Source organism: Dendrobates tinctorius, unplaced genomic scaffold (genome assembly GCF_039654945.1).
Source record: "Dendrobates tinctorius isolate UK_male_01 unplaced genomic scaffold, ASM3965494v1 ptg000028l, whole genome shotgun sequence".
Classification (NCBI taxonomy): domain Eukaryota; kingdom Metazoa; phylum Chordata; class Amphibia; order Anura; family Dendrobatidae; genus Dendrobates; species Dendrobates tinctorius.
This window is the reverse complement of record NW_027361696.1, coordinates 66,996,366-67,013,884: the sequence shown is the minus strand read 5'-3', so window position 1 is coordinate 67,013,884 and position 17,519 is coordinate 66,996,366. Positions and strand designations below refer to the sequence as shown.

Here is a 17,519-nt window from a genome sequence, read left to right as displayed (position 1 = left end):
CCCGGTGCCTACCGGCGCTCTCCTGGGTGATACGGGGCGGCCCTCCCCGGACCCCGTCATCACCCTTCGTTCACCAGACGAGGGGGAGCCGTCTAGCGGAATCTCCCCCGACGCTGCCTCCGGACCGCAGCCCCTGCCATTCACATGGAGACTGCACAGGCGGCATGCCTGGCCCAGGTATTCTTTCCTGAAGGATATCGTGGCTCCGTTTGGAACAGGAAACCAAAACTGAGGAGGAAAGGCGGACCGCCCCTTTTATCTTTCCTGTAGGGTTTCCTGTTCCAAATAGGGCGGATCCGATACCTCCAGTAGGTGCTGTCGTGGCGAAGGGTAAAATATTGTATCTAACGTAATCCTGGAGCATAGGACTGGTGCCCTTTGGTCATAATCTGCTGATATTAATCTAGTAAATTCTGTTAGTGATGACCATTCTCCTGTTGGTGCAAAGAGCAGAATAAGTCGAAGCACAGGTTACAGAAATCTTTACCTCCATCTCTTAAGTATTAGGTCACGATCAGTATTCGATCAGTATTTGTAAGCCAAGAATATGGGTGGGCGAAAAATACAGAAGTGGCGACGTTTTTCTATTATACTTTTCCTCTATTTGTTCCACTCCTGATTTTGGCTTACAAATACTGATGTAAAATACTGGCCAAATGTTGAATGTGTGAACCTTAAGGTAGATAAATTTCTTTTGCACATCCCCTTGAATAAAAGTCTCTATTCCTTTCACACACGTAAAAAAAATCTAATAGTTTCATCATTGATTTCGGTCAGAGTTTCATTAATGAGTTGGATCCAAGTGTCATCAGTTTTTCTCATACTTGGAAAGAAAAATAAGGAAAGTTTTTCCGCCTTCTCCTATCAAACGGTCGGTGAAAATCAGGCAGCACATGGATGGCATCTAAGTGCTGTCAAATTTTTTTCCACAGCCCATAGACTTGCCTTGACAATTTTGAGCTGACTCTCGGACCAATATCATACCTGTCTACACGATTTTGCTCAGAGGGCTCGATCTGCAAAAACTCTGAGAGAAATTAATGGCCCCATTTACTACTTTTAGTAGGAGTGCCATCTGTGAAAAATATGGATTGCATTTGTATGTCAAAAACTGTCATCCTCAAAATGCTAATTGAACCCCTACAGCGGTAGGGGACTTAGTACCATTAAAAATCACAGCTGTAGTATAGATTTTAGTGGTTTATTTGTTAGGAAAAACTATTAATGTTGTACTCAACTATGGTGGCTTCGGTGCCCCATTGATGTGTCCAAAGTCTCTGCAACATTGGCATGTTCAAAGTCTCTGTAGCACAGACATGTCCAAAGTCTCTGCACCATTACTACCCCTGTATTTATATAATGAGCACTGCCATATCTTGATTGACAGGTCACAAGTGAGAGCTGCCTGTAGACTCTCTGTGAGTGCACGCTGTCATCACTTGCTCCTGTCTTTGTTCTCCTTTGTGTTGACATTCAGCCGGAGCTGTTTGGACAGAGTGCCAGATGTCGGACCACCACCAGTCTGATATGGATGATGTATCTATAGGATAAGTCATCAATATCTTGGATACTTTCCCTTTTACCAGACAACCTCTTTTATGATGGTTCTTTTCCAATAGTATAGTTAACTATTAACTTTATTTTTATCTGCGTAATAAATGACATAGACATGGGAAGAAAACATTGTAAAAACCCGCCATCCTGTCTCCTCTACTCACCAACGTCGAGGATTTACTGGAACTTACTGGAATGTTTTCATAAGGTAAGTTCTTATAAACGCCTTGATTAAATGTTTCTCTGCAGGTCAGGATTCTCCGTGATAACCATAGTAAACGCCATTTATGTGGATTGTCTAACGGTAGCGCTGTTTGACTTATTGAAGAAGGCTTGGTGCATGGGACCTTTACTATTTCCTATCAATTAGAATTTCCATGGCTCCCTCCAAGAAAAATTACGCAGAAAATTTTTTTGAAATCAAGAATTCTAGGTGTGAATAAGCCCTAACAAAAGTGAGCAGCAATAATGCAAACTACCCATGGAGAGGCATAGAGCTGTTTCTGGAAGAAAATTGGCATTTATTCAGTTAAACCAGTTATCGCTCCATCCTCTACTGATCCTCTCCAGGAAAATATATTTGTAGCATGCTAAAGATTGGAGAAAATGGAAAAATTTGCAATTTTGTAAAGTTGGCAAGGGGATGTGGAAACCACATAAATTGCGACCAATAGATCCAATTATCAAAAAATAATAATAGATACTTTATTCAGGGAATTACACAGAACGGGTAGTGGGGAACATGTGTACAGAAATAACAAAGTGCAACAGTGCAAGAGGACACGTGGCCTGACCCTGGCCATATATATCACTATATACACAACACTCTATGAGTAAAAAATGGCGATTACCAACTCCACAATAGGCAGAAAAATAGCCAAGCAGCCTAGAGTTAAACAGGGGAAATATGTTGTACACAAGATCCCTTGTTAATGTGTATGCTTATGCTAATTAGCAAAGGAACAATTGTTTGTAGCAAACATGTACTAAAACTACATCACAACCGTGATTAGCTATGCATACATAGGCAGTAGAATCTGCCAAAGACTGCAATAAGATGACTTCCCCTGTGTGTGACCGTAATCTGCCCACCCACATGAGTGAGCAATGCTGGGGCAGAACATACCTCGGAGTGGGAGAAACCAGGATGGCCGGGCAGTCTGCGACCCCTGACGAAGGAGAATCCCTCCGAAACGCACGTCGGGGTGATGCGTGGACTGCCCGGCCATCCTGGTTTCTCCCACTCCGAGTTTTTTGCAAAAAAAGAGTAAGTAACAAAACATGTTATTTCAGCAAATGTTGTACTAACTAGGATTTATGATTTGTTTGTAATAATGTTTTAATGTAGCCACTGGGTGCTGCCATCTTGGTTTGCAGATCTGTGGAGGACTCATACAGTCTGCAAATATGGCCGTCCCTGGACATAGGAGACTGCGGTCGACTCCCGACCCCACCATGCAGCCTCATTAGCAGTGAACTGGGCACGCCCCCGTGGGCTGCACAATTCACTGCTGTAGGTGTGGCTGGGCGCCATTTTACTGTAGCCCAGTGCTATCTGCTGAGCTCCACTTTCTGCACCAGCTCCACTGTCCTCCTGCTCTGTCTCCGCCTCCTCACTCACACACAGCCCCAGTGATCTCCGGTAATCTGACACCTTTGTTTTTATGAGAGCTTTTATGGCTGTCTGAGGACAGTGACATATACAGCCCATAGTCTAGTGTATAATTGGGGGGGGGCTGGAAGTTTCACCAGTGTGGGCATATCTGTAATACTGTCTCCTGTGATACTGCCTGCTGAGCCGTGTATCTAATCCTCTCCTGTGTGATACTGCCTGCTGAGCCGTGTATCTAATCCTCTCCTGTGTGATACTGACTGCTGAACCGTGTATCTATTCCTATCCTGTGTGATACTGACTGCTGAACCATGTATCTAATCCTCTCCTGTGTGATAATGACTGCTGAACCGTGTATCTAATCCTCTCCTGTGTGATACTGTCTGCTGAACCGTGTATCTAATCCTATCCTGTGTGATACTGACTGCTGAACCATGTATCTAATCCTCTCCTGTGTGATACTGACTGCTGATCCGTGTATCTAATCCTCTCCTGTGTGATACTGTCTGCTGAACCGTGTATCTAATCCTATGCTGTGTGATACTGACTGCTGAACCGTGTATCTAATCCTATCCTGTGTGATACTGACTGCTGAGCCGTGTATCTAATCCTATCCTGTGTGATACTGACTGCTGAACCATGTATCTAATCCTCTCCTGTGTGATACTGTCTGCTGAACCGTGTATCTAATCCTATCCTGTGTGATACTGACTTCTGAGCCATGTATCTAATCCTATGCTGTGTGATACTGACTGCTGAGCAGTGTAACTAATCCTATCCTGTGTGATACTGACTGCTGAGCCGTGTATCTAATCCTCTCCTGTGTGATACTGTCTGCTGAGCCGTGTATCTAATCCTCTCCTGTGTGATACTGACTGCTGAACCGTGTATCTAATCCTCTCCTGTGTGATACTGTCTGCTGAGCCGTGTATCTAATCCTCTCCTGTGTGATACTGACTGCTGAACCGTGTATCTAATCCTCTCCTGTGTGATACTGACTGCTGAACCGTGTATCTAATCCTATCCTGTGTGATACTGACTGCTGAGCCGTGTATCTAATCCTCTCCTGTGTGATACTGACTGCTGAACCGTGTATCTAATCCTCTCCTGTGTGATACTGCCTGCTGAACCGTGTATCTAATCCTCTCCTGTGTGATACTGACTGCTGAACCGTGTATCTAATCCTATCCTGTGTGATACTGTCTGCTGAGCCGTGTATCTAATCCTCTCCTGTGTGATACTGACTGCTGAACCGTGTATCTAATCCTCTCCTGTGTGATACTGTCTGCTGAGCCGTGTATCTAATCCTCTCCTGTGTGATACTGTCTGCTGAGCCGTGCATCTAATTCTCTGCCGTGTGATACTGCTCTCCTAAAATACTCTGTGCTGCTGTCACCCTGCTGGTTTTATGTGTGATCTACATGGTGGTATTGTGTATGATCTATATGGCGGTATTGCGTGTGAAGTATATGGCGGTATTATTTGTGATCTGCTAAAAGGGGACCCATTCTGGGGTGGTTCTGGCTGAGCACCTGCACACGGGTCAGAGGTAATAGGTGCAGTCAGGGGAGAGCTGGGGAGGCAGCTGAAGAGAGGGGTCTCATTTTTATCATTACTGTATGGCTCCATTCCCCCCCAGCCTGCTTCCCAGCGTCACCCCGGACTGCGCCTGTCGCCTCGCTTTCACACATCGCCAGGACAGGATCTGAGGAGGAGAATGGGGTCTTTGCATGCAAAGTCTGGATCAGAACAGGCCATCAATCAGCAGAAATGTTTCCTGGATTTCTGTGCTGCTGTCTCCCTGCTCCTCCCCCATATATCTCCCTCTGTGCCCCCCATAGACCAGCGCACTGCTCTCGTGAAATACTCTGTGCTGCTGTCACCTTGCTCCTCCACCATATATCTCCCTCTGTGCCTCCCATAGACCAGTACACTGCTCTCCTGAAATACTCTGTGCTGCTGACACCCTGCTTCTCCCCCATATATCTCCCTCTGTGCCCCCCATAGACCAGTACACTGCTCTCCTGAAATACTCTGTGCTGCTGTCACCCTGCTCCTCCCCCATACATCTCCCTCTGTGCCCCCCATAGACCAGCGCACTGCTCTCCTGAAATACTGTGTGCTGCTGTCACTCTGCTCCCTCTACCATATATCTCTCTGTGTGCCCCCCATAGACCAGCACACTGCTCTCCTGAAATACTCTGTGCTGCTGTCACCCTGCTCCCTCCACCATATATCTCTCTCTGTGCCCCCCCATAGACCAGCACACTGCTCTCCTGAAATACTCTGTGCTGCTGTCACCCTGCTCCCTCCACCATATATCTCTCTCTGTGCCCCCCCATAGACCAGCACACTGCTCTCCTGAAATACTCTGTGCTGCTGTCACCCTGCTCCCAGAATCCTTGCTGCCTGCCATCCTCGGTGACTGAAGACCCCATTCCTCTCCTCAGATCCTGTCCTGGCGATGTGTGAAAGCGAGGCGACAGGGGCCTGATATATGGAGGAAGGAGCAGGGTTTTAAGATTAACATTAATTCTTTACATTTTTTCAATTGCTGAAAAATTTTTTTTGGGATGGCACCTTCCCTTTAAGGCTACGAAACCGCAGAGTCATGGGGTGCGGGGTTACAGGAGCTCTAGAGGGGAATTCCCAGAGAGAGGGAATATAAGAAGGGGTAGAGAGTTCCAGAGTCAGTCAGTCCATGGAGAGGAGCTCAGGAGAGAAGACTGAAGGGAGAGAGAGAGAGCGAGAAGAAGCTCCAGAAGGGACTGATAACAGAGACGGTCAGGGAGTGGCCCTGACAGGAGAAGCTGCAGAACAAAGGAGGCCTGGGGGTACCTGATGGACGTACTCGGACGGGTGAAGCGCTGTGGTGGTAGGCCTAGGGCAGCCAAAGTGAAAGAGCCACGAGGGACGTCAATTAGGAAAAGGAAGGAAGTGAAGGTACCCGGGCTTGTGTGCGTAGTCGAGCAGCTGCTGTGTGGTGCTGCGGGTCGTCGAGAGAACAGCCAATAAAGAGGACCTGTAGAACACACATCGGTGTCTGTCTTAAGACTCTTTGCGGCGGAAGAAGGACCACCCCCCCAGTCGGCGCCCCTACCTACATTTGGCGTATTCGGCAGGATCATCACCGCCAATACACCATCTTCAGTGGTAAGCCTGCACCAAAGATCCAAGGGACACAAGCTGAACCGGTTGAAGATTTCCCCTTGTGGATTACAAAATTGGACTGTCAGGGGCAGCTAAGCCGAGCTCACCCCTGGAACACTGCTGGGAAAGCTGGGTGCCGTGGCTGGAAAGCTGGGTACCCTCCCACGTTAAAGGACTACAGAGAGAACTGGGAGCAGATGACAGCGCAGCAAGTACTCACCCATCTTGGAGATCTGCAGCAGATGGAGTCCCCGACAGCTGCATCCGCGAAGCTGGAGCCGGAGAAAACGGGGGGCGCTCGCCCGCAGCCCAGGCTGTGTCGGAGCAGCCGCCCGAGGAACTGTTGCCGACTGTCCTCTCAGAACCATCGGGCCTGGAGGCTGGCCCTGCGAGATGGCGGGGTGAAGAACATCGGCTGCTGGAGGAGATGTGGGATGGCCTGTTGGAAGTCGCGGCACTGCAGGCAGGTCCCGTCTCCACGCCCCGTGCACGAAACAGGCCCAAGGCCCTGACACCAGCCCTCAGCCTCCCAGCCTGGCCTCCTCTCATCCCGTGTTTCCAGCTCCTGATGGATCTGCGGTTCGTGCAGGGCCAATTGCTGACCCCACCATCGACCCCGAGCCGCCCTGCCCGGCGCCGCCTCGTCCTGCATCTCCGGTGCCGAGCGGGTCCGCGGCCTGTATCCTGAGACTGGGGGCCGCCTCTGCCGCGCCCCATACTGCGGCTGCGGCCTGTCCATCAAGGCCTGCGGCCGCTCTGGCCCCATCATTCCAGATCACGGCTGTGGCCGGGTCACCAGGCCCCGTGGCCTATGCGAGGCCATCCGACATCCTCATCAACAGGCCTTCCCGCTCCGCTTTCCACCGGTCAACATTCCCGGCCTCCTACCTGCAGATGTACCTGCAGGAGCTGAGGGTCGGACGGAGCGGAGCCTCAACATCGACGGAGATGAGCGCACCTCTTCCGCGACCTGTGGTGGATCGCTGGGCCCTGACACTGTCCCTCGGTGGGGACGCGAGGCCTGGGGTCCCTGTTGCCAGGTGCCTGCGCTCCCGTTGGGCATCCCCTGGGGCCGCCGGGCCCTCCAGAGAAAGTATCGATCCCCACGCAGGGGTGACTGCGGACTCCTCTGCCCCCAAGACTTTTCCGCTGTTTGGAGATGCTGCAGCGGCGGAGTTCTCTTTGGCCCATGTCAGGGCCTGGTGCCCAAGTGAAGATGCAGTGCAGGATGCGCGCCGCGGAACTATCCTTGGCCCCTTCTTCCCCTTTTAATGCATCTCTCAGGAGGGAGATGAACTCCTAGGTCCTGGGCAATAAGAGCACTCGGGGCCCAGGAGCAGTCAAGACATCCCAGGAGCTCCACGGCTGTGGAGTTCCTTGCTGTTGGCAGAACATCGGCCATCAGGAGACGGCCCAGAGCACCGCTGAATATGGACTACCGGAACTGCTGTGCACTATTGCGCAGCATGGGGACTGTTCCGCGTCCTCTTGGGGTAAAGTACGCAACTCTTGATACAGCAGGGATGTGTGGGAGTGCTTACCACAATGGAAGGGGCGCACCACTGTTTAAAAAGTTGCTGATAGATGTTTGAACCGTTGTATAATGATGCTGATTGCTATAGATGTAGATATGATGGGGAATGTGCAGAGATAGTTAACAGATATGTTGAAGAAATAGTGAGTAGTTTAAAAGGTAGAATATTAGGATGATAATTAATGTAGAATGTTTCAAGGAATAGGGTAGATGTTGTAACCATCAAAAGTAGTGTATGTTGACACTATGTATATTATCTATAGTGAGTTTAAGAATGTTATACAAAAAGAATGTCCAACAGGTCCCGGGTACTAAGTAAAGAGAAAACCGCCGACCATGACTGATTTAACTTGAAGGGACAAGGAAACAGGTGGAATTGAAACAGACATCGGTCCATAGATCAGGTCCCGAGTACCACAAACACCCCAAAAGAGAGAGGGAAGCGGACTGTGACTTAGAAGGTTAAAAGTCCTCGGTCATTGCGCTGAGATGCTGAACATGAGAAAAGTGGGAAGTATGCACCCGTAGAGGAATCCGGGTGGTCCTATCCCAACAGGAAGGAATTGTCATAGTGGCGTATGCGCTGGCGGGTAGCCATAAGTTACTTGGAGCATGATTGCTCCCGGTTTAGTTCAGCTCCCTGCGTATCGTGGGCCTTGCTCAGCAACTGGTCTGACAAAAAGGTGAGGAAGCTTCATAACGCAAAATAAAGGTGACGAGTTCGTCGAGGATGACAATGGTCAAAGGAAGGGGGCAAGTAGGGAAAGTGGACTGACCTATGGACCTGTCTGCAGCATTAGGGCAAATGTACAATGTGCTTGACATGGACTGCTGTATATGAAGGTGGGAGACAGCTGGAGGTAGTAAGGGATGGTGAAGTACTGGGTTTGGCCACTAGGGGGAGACTAAAGACAGCAGAAACAGAAGGAGGTGTAATGCTGTAGTTTGGCCACAAGATGGCAGCAGAGAGCAGTGAGAAAAGGGCTTTACATCAGCTTAAGGTTACGAAACCGCAGAGTCATGGGGGGCAGGGTTACAGGAGCTCTAGAGGGGAATTCCCAGAGAGAGGGAATATAAAAAGGGATAGAGAGTTCCCGAGTCAGTCAGTCCAGGAAAAGGAGCTCAGGAGAGAAGACTGAAGGGAGAGAGAGCGAGAAGAAGCTCCAGAAGGGACTGATAACAGAGACGGTCAGGGGGTGGCCCTGACAGGAGAAGCCACAGAACAGAGGAGGCCCGGGGGTACCTGACGGATGGACTCGGACGGGTGAAGCACTGTGGTGGTAGGCCTAGGGCAGTCACAGTGAAAGAGCCACGAGGGACATCAATTAGGAAAAGGAAGGAAGTCAAGGTACCCGGGCCTGTGTGCGTAGTCGAGCAGCTGCTGTGTGGTGCTGCGGAGTCGAGCAGCTGCTGTGTGGTGCTGTGGGTCGTCGAGAGGACTGCCAATAAAGAGGACCTGTTGAACGCACATCGGTGTCTGTCTTAAATCTGTTTGCGCGGAAGAAGGACCACCCCCCAGTCGGCGCCCCTACCTACACCTACATACAAAATTGCATAACTGGGGGCGAAACGATTCCCAATGGCACCGCCTCTGAATTGTCAGTATTTTTATGTGATGAAGGAGTTATAACAACTTCGAAACTCGTTGTCAATAAAATTCCACTCTTTCCAAACTCCTGGATACCCTGATGCTCTTGACCCAGGAGCAGCAGCAAACACTCCATTTTCCATTTTTTCCTTCTTTCTTCGTTTTTAATTGCAAGCTGACACCGCCAATCACAGCCCCATTGAGATAAGTAGAGTTCTGCTACAGTTCCCTAGAAGCACCACTATGCAAAGAAAAGAAAAATTAAAGTGAACCTGTCAGCAGTTTTGGCCGCTATAAGATGTTGCCACTGCCTTTCAGGGCTTATCTACAGCATTCTATAATGCTGTAGATAAGTGTTTAAAAATAAGTTTTATTATACTCACCCGGGGGGCAGGCCGGTGCTGGCCTGACAATGGGTGTCACAGGTCTGGGTCCGGCGCCTCCCATCTTCTTGTGATGCTGCCCTTCTGTTGCTTCATCGCTCCCCGGCACCTTGCTCCTGCGCAGGTGCACTTATTGGCCCTGTTGAGGACAGAGCAAAGTACTGCAGTGCGCAGGCACTGGGCCTCTTGGTGAGTATAATGAAACTTATTTTTCTTATCTTTCAGGTGGGATTGGGGGCTTATCAACAGTATTGTGGAATGCTGTAGATAAGCCCTGAAAGGCGGTGGCCATATCTTATAGCGGCCTAAACAGGTGACAGGTTCCCTTTAAAGACAACCCAGCCCTACATCATAGAAGCAGAACCTTCTTTTTGAGAATCAGTTGCTCCTTCATCTCTACATATCAGGTATTCAGATCAGAAATACATAATATTTTTTTTTCCGGGGTGGTAAGGTGGAGAATAGAAAGACAAATTATGTAAAAATTAGTGACATTATTCTGCAGATTGTTACGATTGCGTTAATACTAACTTTTAGAGTTGAGCGAAACAACTAGGTCTGATTTAAAAATCGGCGACTTTCGCCAAAGTCAGGTTTCGCTCGGCGAAACCCGACCATAGCGTGAAGTCGGCCATGCGGTCATCGACCCGGGCGCCAAAGTCGCGTTTCCCATAATGCAGGCGCCTTTTCTCAGCCAATGAGCAAGGACGCACACTGTGGGCAACGAGATGACATGGGCAGCAGCCACCACCATCTTAGAGAAGGGCATTACAGTGATTGGCTTGCTTTGTGTGGCATCACAGTGGCTATAAAAGCCCTGGCTGCCGACCGCCATTATACTTCTGCCGATCTTAGCGTAGGGAGAGGTTGCTGCTGCTGTTTCTCAGTCGGGAGAGAGTTAGGCAGGAAAGTAAAGTGATTCTGTGGTTGTGCTGATAGCAATTGTGCTGTACAGTTAGTGTGCAGTGACAGGGGAGGATTTTGTTGTGTGCAGCAGCGCTGGTTATTAGGCTGCCTGCCAGTCACAAGGGAGGATTTTCTTTTGTGCAGCAGCAGAGCTGATTAATAGGTTGCCTGCTAGCTGTATTGCTGTGTGTACACTGCTGTGCAGACTGCTTTTTACACAGCACTAATACTTTTATTCTTTTTTTCTGCACACTTCCCGAGCATTAATTTTTTCCCACACCATATAGAGCTGTACACTCCTCACACACTACCTTGTACCAGCTGGTATCACGGACAAATACATGCTGACTATTTGTGTGTGACCCCAGAAATGTATACAGAGATTTACAATTACCCCTAGACTGTATACAGCTGTACGCTTGTGATACAGTACCCTTTTTCAGCTTTTTATATTCTTGTCTAATCCATACTGAGCCTGAGAGCATCTGTGTGTGACTCCTGAAATATATATGGAGATTTAAAATTACCCCAACACTATATATACCTGGTATCTTCTGACACAGTACCCTTTTTCAGCTTTTTATATTCTTGTCTAATCCATACTGAGCCTGAGAGCATCTGTGTGTGACTCCTGAAATATATATGGAGATTTAAAATTACCCTAACACTATATATACCTGGTATCTTCTGACACAGTACCCTTTTTCAGCTTTTTATATTCTTGTCTAATCCATACTGAGCCTGAGAGCATCTGTGTGTGACTCCTGAAATATATACAGAGATTTAAAATTACCCCAACACTATATATACCTGGTATCTTCTGACACAGTACCCTTTTTCAGCTTTTTATATTCTTGTCTAATCCATACTGAGCCTGAGAGCATCTGTGTGTGACTCCTGAAATATATACGGAGATTTAAAATTACCCCAACACTATATACACCTAGTATCTTTTGATACAGTACCCTTTTTCAGCTTTTCTTATTCTTGTCTAATCCATACTGAGCTGTTATGAATGGGTCACCGAGGAGGATGGCAGGAACAGGCTAAGCCACCAGAAAAGAAGAGAGGTTGGTAACTAAGCGGATTGCAGACCCCTGATCCTATCCACACAACTAGCAGTAGCCGTGGAGCGTACCAATGATGCCCTAGACGCCTCGGCACAGCCAGAGAGCTAACTAAGCCTAAAGCAAGATAGATGAAATCTAAACTGCCCCAGAGCAGACCCCAAAGGAATAGATAGCCCCCAAACATATATTGTCAGTGGGACAAGATGAAACACAAACACAGGCAGAAAAATAAACTGAGCAAATGATGGGGCCCAAACTGAGTAGGCAGGATAGGAAAGCAAAGACACTGTCTGCAATCATGCAAAAAACCCTGAAAAATCCAACACATCTGATGTACAAAAAGCCACTGAAGTCACACGACTTCGCCCTCACTATATCAGCACTCTGGTATTAATTGGAAGCAAAGCAAAAGAGACCAATATAACAGGGGACTGAACAAACTGACACAAGCAGCAACATATGGAGTGGTGGTCCAGCACAGCCCCCAGCAAGAGCAAGCTGAACCTGCACAACAAGCAGAGATAGACAAAACCAGATCAGATGCAAAGGATTAGCAAATTAATCACTTAGCTGAACAATGCAGGATCAGAGCAGGAGACATCAGACCTCAGAATGCACAGGAAAGAAATCACCAGCAGGGATTGAAGGAAGTCTGCTGACTTAAATACTCCAATCAGTAACCCCAGATCTCCAATCGTCATCATCATCATAAGGTGGCAGACCTATGTCAATCTGGCCAGCTCCACCACCTCCAGTAACCACCGGAAGGAGCCCTGAAAGAGAATTCACAACACTGAGTCTGTGAGCGTCTGTGTATTACTCCGGAAATATGTACGGAGATTTAAAATTACCCCAACACTATATACACCTGGTATCATCTGATACAGTACCCTTTTTTCAGTTTTTTTATTCTTGTCTAATCCATACTGAGCCTGTAAGCGTCTGTGTGTTACTCCAGAAATATATACAGAGATTTACAATTAGCCCTAGACTGTATACAGCTGTACGCTTGTGATACTACTAGTACCCTTTTTCAGCTTTTTATATTCTTGTCTAATCCATACTGAGCCTGAGAGCGTCTGTGTGTGACTCCTGAAATATATACAGAGATTTAAAATTACCCCAACACTATATACACCTGGTATCTTCTGATACAGTACCCTTTTTCAGCTTTTTATATTCTTGTCTAATCCATACTTAGCCTGTGAGCATCTGTGTGTTACTCCAGAAATATATATGGAGATTTATAATTACCCCAACACTATATACACCTGATATCATCTGATACAGTACCCTTTTTCAGCTTTTTGTATTCTTGTGTAATCCATACTGAGCCTGTGAGCGTCTGTGTGTTACTCCGGAAATATATATGGAGATTTACAATTAGCCCTTGACTGCATACAGCTGTATGTGTTATGATGAGTCACCGAAGGAGGAAAAAACAAAATACCAGCTAAGTCCAGAAAAACCAGAGAGGTTGGCAGCTATCGGATTGCAGACCCCTGAACCTATCCACAACAACTAGCAGTAGCCGTGGGGGGTTCCTACGGTGCCCTAGACCCCTCGATCACAGCCGGAGAACTATATAGCCTAAAGACAGAAAGGGGAAAAACTAACACTTCCCCAGAGCAGACCCCAAAGCAAAAGGCAGCCCCCAACATATAATGACGGTGAAGCAAGATGAAAACACTAACACAGATAGAAAGATAGTTTGATGGGGCCCAAGCTAGCTACATAGGACAGGATAGGAAAGCTGCTGTCTGCCATCCGCAAAAACCCTATCAAAATGAGCCAACCGACTGATAGGAAAAACAGGCCCTGAAGTCGCTAGGCTTCAAAAGACTATATCAGCACTCAGGTATATTCTGAAGACAGAGCAAAATATCAGCAGATCAGAGACAAAAATGGAGTACAGCTCACCCCCGGCCGGGGATGGCAGAACTCCCAAAAAACAAGGCAAAACAAAAACCAAACTGAAGAGTACAAAGAAGAGCAGAAAAACTTAGCTTTGAGATGCAGGAATCAGACTGGTCTCCAAGCATCCAGCAGGAAACTCACCAGCCAGGAAGAAGGGCGTTGGCAGCCTTATATCCAGTCCTCAATTCCAGCCACCCAGTCATCATCTAGCTGCCCATGTGTTTGGTAATCAGCCTCACTACCTTCCTTCACCAGAGGAGGGAGTTCCTCAGACCTCAATGGTGAAGGGAAAAATGAACTCACAACATGTATGCTTGTGATACAGTACCCTTTTCCAGCATTTTATATTCTTGTCTAATCCATACTGAGCCTGAAAGCGTCTGTGTGTGACTCCTGAAATATATATGGAGATTTAAAATTACCCCAACACTATATACACCTGGTATCTCTGATACAGTACCATATATCTGCTGGTATTTTTGGTACATTTTCCCAAACATGAGGAAGTATGGTGGAAGAGGCCGTGGACATGGGGGGGGCAGCTGGTCCTGATGGTGGTGGTGGTGCATTTGCTGGTAGTGCCAAAAGCACAATAGCACCTAAGGCAGGAGGTGTTGAGCCTGTGTCATCATCTGGCTCAAGAAGGCCTGGAAGGCTCCCTTTCCTGGGAGTAGGTAAACCGCTTTTAAAGCCGGAGCATCAGGAACAGGTTTTGACTTATATTGCCGAAACAGCCTCCAGCTCTATTGCCTCCTCTTCTGAAGTTTCAAAAAATGAAAGCACTGAGTCATCAGTGCAGGCTTCTGGTAAGGAACAACACCTTTCCTTGTGTCCTTCACCCCCACCAAAATGGAAGAATGCAGCAGGCCACACTTCAGATTACTACATGGCGCTCTTTTCACTTACCATGCCTGGGTTATCAAGTCAAATCCTGAATTCCCCCAGTCCAAGATGAATCTGACATGGAGTGCACTGATGCGAAGCCACTGCTAGATGATTCTGCTGGTACATTGACCCAGAGCACTACATTGCTCTCGCAATCTACTGAGCCAGAATCTGACCCTGATGAAACTCAGGTGCCCCTTCCCGCATACTATACCACCTTACACGGTGACACAGAGGAAGGTGTAGATGAGGTGATGGATGACCCATTGTTGACCCGGATTGGCATCCATTGGGGGAAGAGGGTGCTGCTGGCAATAGCTCAGAAGAGTAGAAGGATCCGCAGCAGGCATAGGCATTGCAGCAGCGGTTATCTGGCAGGCCTGTAGCTGTCCAAAAACATGGTAAAAAAACGAAAAGAGTTGCAGGATAGCTTGGCCAGATGGTCAAATTAGCACAGCGTGCAAGCCCTGGAAATTTATACCATAGCAGGAAGAGTGCAGTGTGGCACTTTTTTGACCAAAATCCTATTGATGAGGCAAAGGTTATCTGTAAGAAGTGAGGAAGGACCTTTAGCCGAGGGAAAAATCTCAGAAATTTGAATACCAGTTGCATGCTTAGACATTTAGTCACCATGCACTTGCAAGCATGGACGGACTACAAAACCTCAGGTAGCACATGTGCACCTGCTCCAACTGAAGGTAGCCACAATGCTCCATCGCTTCCCCCACTGTAAGCCCACCGGTAAGCACATCACCAGCAAGAAATGATGAGGTGTCGTTGCAAGGCCAAAGCAGTCAGGGAATCACAATGTTTTTGCAATGAAAGACTGAATCTAGACTTTCACCACCACCACCATCACCATCACCAACCCCCTCTCAGTCCGTCATGTCCACCGCTAGTTCCCCCATATGCAGCTCTCAAGTCCAGCTCACCCTAGCAGACACTCTGAGTAGGACAAGAAAGTACTCATCCTATCATCTGCGTACACTGGCTTTGAACGCCTACATTGCCAAACTGATCTCATTAGAGATGATGCCCTTTCGTTTGGTTGAAAGCGAAGCGTTCCGAGAGCTCATGGCCTAGGCTGTCCCACGCTATGACCTACCCAGTCAGCACTTCCTTTCTAGAAAAGCCATCCCTGCCCTCCACCTGCATGTGAAAGACCCCATGCACTCAAACAATCAGTGAGTGGAAAGGTGCACCTCACAACAGATGCATAGGCCAGTAGGCATGGCCAGGGCCGTTACGTGTTCATCACTGTGCACTAGGTTAATGTGGTGGATGCAGGCTCCTCAGGGGACAGCAGCGGTGGAACAGTGCTGCCTAGCCCACGGTATAGGAAACAGTTGGCTGTAGGCGTTCGACTCTCCTCCTCCTCCTCCAGTAGCAAAAGCTCATCGACAGAGCGCAGTCGCATGAGCGCTCCATCCGCAGCTGCCAGTGTTGCCCACGAGGTGTCCCACTATCGAACAGCTAGTGGTAAGCATCAGCAGGCTGTTTTAAAAATGATGTCTTTGGGCGACAACAGACACACCGCGGAGGTACTGGCCGACTACTTGCAGCGAGAAACTGAGTCATGGCTGGGCAGTCTACATCTTGAGCCAGGCAAGGTAGTCAGTGATAACGGCCGTAACTTTGTGGTGGCCATAGCCCTTGCAAAACTCAGACACATACCTTGCCTGGCTCACACCTTGAACCTGGTGGTGCAGTGCTTCCTAAATAAGTTGACAGCCCTGCTCCATAAGGTGCGAAGACTGTGCTCGCACATCCGTCGCTTGCCCGTAGACTCCAGTCATATGCAGAGGTGGAACTCCACCATGCACATGGTTGAGAGGCTGTACGAACAGAGGCAGGCTGTAATGCATTTGTGGGAGGATACATGGGCAGGCAGTTTGAGGGCAGATATGGAGTTGTTGGGTGTGCAGTGGTCAAAGCTGTCGCCATCATAAGCATGAGCATCCCACTTATGCGTCTGCTCATGCAAACTTTGACGCACATTAAAGATCAGGCGACTGCAGCGGAGGAGGAAGAGGAGGAGGAGGAGTGAAGCCTTGATGATAGTCAGCCATTGTCTGCTCAGGGAACTGTCCTGGACGAGGTGGAGGAAGAAGAGGAAGAGGAGGAGGAGGATGAGGGGGATGATTATTTTGGGGAGTAGGATGCTTCTCGAGGGCAAGAGAAAATGTTGGCTTGCCAAGGTCAGGTACAGGGTTTGTGCGTGACTGGAGGGATGTGGATTTGGCAGAAAGTGCTCCTCCACCCACCACTTTCAGTGCATCATTGACACCGGGAACATTGGCCCACATGTGTGATTATGTATTGCGGATCCTAAGAAGGGACCCCCGCATTGCCAAAATTATGAAGGATGATGACTACTGGTTGGCCAGCATCCTCGATCCAGGGTATAAAGGCAAATTACAGAACATCATGCCACAGGAGAACCTACAGCTAATATTGGCGAACAAACAAGCAACTCTGGTAAACCGTTTGTTAGAGGCATTCCCAGCACACAGCAGCGGTGCAGGTTCTACCACGAGCCATACTGGGCCAAATGGAAGAGGTGTTCGTGGTGCACACAGCCGAACTGGCATTGGAGACAGGGGTTTCATGACCATGTTGTGGACTGATATCTCGAGTACCACTCACACGATGGTTAATACTGAATCGATTGCAACAGACAGGGACAGCAGTTGTCAACTATGGTTCAAAATTACCTCTCCTCCCCTATCGATGTTCTCCCTCACAGTTCATTCCCCTTTGACTACTGGGCCTGTAAACTGGACACCTGGCTTGAATTGGCACAATATGCCTTACAGGAGCTCGCTTGCCCTGCTGGTAGTGTGCTATCAGAAAGAGTCTTCAGTGCTGCTGGATCAATCCTGACAGAAAGAAGGACCCGGCTGTCGACCCAAACTGTTGG

At 48.3% G+C, this 17,519-nt stretch overlaps 1 protein-coding gene across 3 annotated transcripts in view; it reads left to right on the top strand.

Annotated features, from left to right (window-relative positions):
- The first annotated feature begins 1,471 nt into the window (after positions 1–1,471).
- The window catches only part of LOC141085489 (galactoside alpha-(1,2)-fucosyltransferase 2-like), a 44,263-nt gene continuing 28,215 nt past the window's right edge, over positions 1,472–17,519 (top strand). For 2 of the 3 annotated variants that reach the window (XM_073570888.1, XM_073570891.1), the window contains exon 1: positions 1,472–1,762. The gene's annotated coding sequence lies outside the window, so the exon portion shown is untranslated. Of the gene's footprint in view, positions 1,763–2,916; positions 3,197–17,519 lie in introns of those variants that run through there. The other variant, XM_073570890.1, reaches the window with a different exon arrangement.